Consider the following 2,782-nt stretch of genomic DNA (forward strand, 5'->3'; position numbering starts at 1 on the left):
CTCAGCAGCTGAGCATCTGCTTTGCGTGAACATCCCAGGATCAATCCTGGACATCTCCCTGGCCTGAAACCCCCAGAGAGCTGCTGCCAGTCAGTGCACGCTATACTGAGCTAGTTGGAGCCCAAATTGTCTGACTTAGTATAAGGCATCTTCCAGTGTGCATGGGGAATATGTTACCTGCCTGATGTTGGAGGCTGCAATTCCCATCAGCTCTGGTTTTGGGAAACTCCTTAAGTGATCCAATTTTTCCCTAATTTAAAAGCCAAGGAAGTTATTTTCCTTATGGATATACATGTACCTTTTATCTCTTGAGCTGACCTCTCTATCTCTTTGTTGTTTAGACTGATACCTGTTAGGTTGCATCCTGTTTACAACCTCCTCTTCCTCCTCCTCTCTTGGATCTCAAGATGACAGGTCAAGCTGGAGCTATCCTCTGAGAACAAAGGAGCAAGCAATGGCTACCTTGTTCATCTCTAGATTAGTTAGGTAGGTTAGAAATGGAAACTTTTCCGTCCAAGTTATGTGCTTCATACAATAAATGACTTTGTTATTTCACTCACTCTACAAGCATCTCTCTAGGTCTGATTGCAACAGGTAAAGTCTGCTCTGTATTCAGATTCACAAACCTTACACTGCACACTTCGGATACATTAGGTCAGTGGGCACACTCTTCCAATAATCATGACCTACCTAATTTGCACTCTATGAAACTATTTGCAAATTAAAAAAAAAAGTTATATTTGGAAATGTGCACTCCTCCCAATTATAAGATGCAATCCTCCAAGCAAACAGTGTGTGCAAAAATGCTTACAGTATGGCATAGCCACCATAAAAATACACATATTAGTGAAAAATAATAGGCAACGTGCAGTATACAGTGGTACCTCTGGTTAAGAACTTAATTCGTTCCGGAGGTCCGTTCTTAATCTGAAACTGTTCTTAACCTGAGGTACCACTTTAGCTAATGGGGCCTCCCGCTGCTGTCGCTCCACCACTGCGTGATTTCTGTTCTCATCCTGAAGCAATGTTCTTAACCCAAGGTACTACTTCCGGGTTAGCAGAGTCTGTAACCTGAAGCGTCTGTAACCCGAGGTACCACTGTATTATGGGCAAGTGCTTTGCAAAAATGTATATATTGGGAGAAAGTTTGCACTGGAATGCAGATGTGTTTTAATGAGGATGTTAAAAAGAAATGGTGAGTGATGCAGAAAAATGAAGAGTGCAGAAATGAGAAAGAGAGAAACCAAAATTGATGGGTTTATCCATCTCAAGTGGCTGTGGAACACTCTGGCTTATTATGAGGGAGAGGAAATTGCTGGCCAAGTGCCAACTTAGTGCATCTCATAGGCAACATTTCTGCTAACTCATATCTGATATTTTCCAAATGTAGAAAGTGTTACCTCCACACACACACCCTCCCTGGCATCCTGATAAGCTTTTGTTTATTATTTGTTTCCATCTGTTCCATACAGATCACTTTTGCAGTTTATTTGAAACAAGAAACAGCCTTTACAAATCCCTACAGATGGCTTTTAAAGCCTTTGTGAAAGGTAAAGATAAGATCAAGAAAACCCTGTGTGTTTGCCCAGGGCGGGGGCTTGAGGTGGGAGCGAATGGTGGGAGAGATAGGAAATGGTATATTTGCTTCTCTCTACTTCTGCATTGGGACGCAGGTGGCGCTGTGGGTTAAAGCCTCAGCGCCTAGGACTTGCCGATCGAAAGGTCGGCGGTTCGAATCCCTGCGGCGGGGTGCGCTCCCGCTGCTCGGTCCCAGCGCCTGCCAACCTAGCAGTTCGAAAGCACCTCCAGGTGCAAGTAGATAAATAGGGACCGCTTACCAGCGGGAAGGTAAACGGCGTTTCCGTGTGCGGCTCTGGCTCGCCAGAGCAGCGATGTCACGCTGGCCACGTGACCCGGAAGTGTCTCCGGACAGCGCTGGCCCCTGGCCTCTTAAGTGAGATGGGCGCACAACCCCAGAGTCTGTCAAGACTGGCCCGTACGGGCAGGGGTACCTTTACCTTTACCTTTTTACTTCTGCATTACAGCTGCAAACCATGTCCAATCAGAGCATATGATATGTTTCCATTTCTGCCTGAAGTGTCCCTCTAAAAAGGCAGTCTCGCTTGGCTTCCAGCATGCAATTGCTGCTGGTGAAGCGAAGGCTCCCTTCCTTTCAAGCATTCTAGGAAATACAGGCAAGAAGCACAACAATACATTGCAGTAAATTCTCGCCTTTCTAACAAGAGTTCTTAAGGGCTGTTTCATGGAAGATGGAGCAAACTTATTTTCTGCTGCTCCAGAGGGTAGGACTCGAACCAATGGATTCAAACCACAACAAAGGAGATTCCGACGAAATGTTAGGAGAAACTTTCTGGGGGAAAGAGCTGCTTGATAGTGGAACAGATTACCTTGGATGGTTGGTGTACTCTTCTTCTTTGGAAGTTTTTAAACAAAGGTTGGTTGGTCGGTCATCTGTTGGGGATTCTTTAGCTGAACATTGGGGCAGATGGGAGTCCAGGTCTGGCAACATCTGCGGAGCACCGCATTGTCTACTCCTGGATTGCACTTGTCAATTAAACCACCATTTGACAGATTTAAAAAGTTACCCAGTTCATTGTGCACCAGGCTGTTTTTTAAAGAATGATTTTAATACAAGGTGTTGTGTTTTTTTTAAAAAAATCTTATTGAGGTTCCATGGAGGAACCCGCAGAGCAAAGGCAGGTAAGATGCTACAGCACCACGGAGAGCTCCAACTGAGCAACTTGCTCTTATGAGGCAGGGA

The 2,782-nt window shown here is 45.1% G+C and overlaps 1 long non-coding RNA gene across 1 annotated transcript; it reads left to right on the forward strand.

Annotated features, from left to right (window-relative positions):
* Nucleotides 1-348: 348 nt before the first annotated feature.
* Nucleotides 349-2,414, forward strand: LOC307205145. The gene is made up of 3 exons (XR_013833911.1): nt 349-486; nt 1,473-1,550; nt 2,301-2,414. It is a non-coding gene; the product is annotated as an uncharacterized lncRNA (long non-coding RNA).
* The last annotated feature ends 368 nt before the right edge of the window (nt 2,415-2,782 follow it).

This window comes from Podarcis cretensis (assembly GCF_951804945.1).
Source record: "Podarcis cretensis genome assembly, chromosome: 16".
NCBI classification, from domain to species: Eukaryota; Metazoa; Chordata; class Lepidosauria; order Squamata; family Lacertidae; genus Podarcis; species Podarcis cretensis.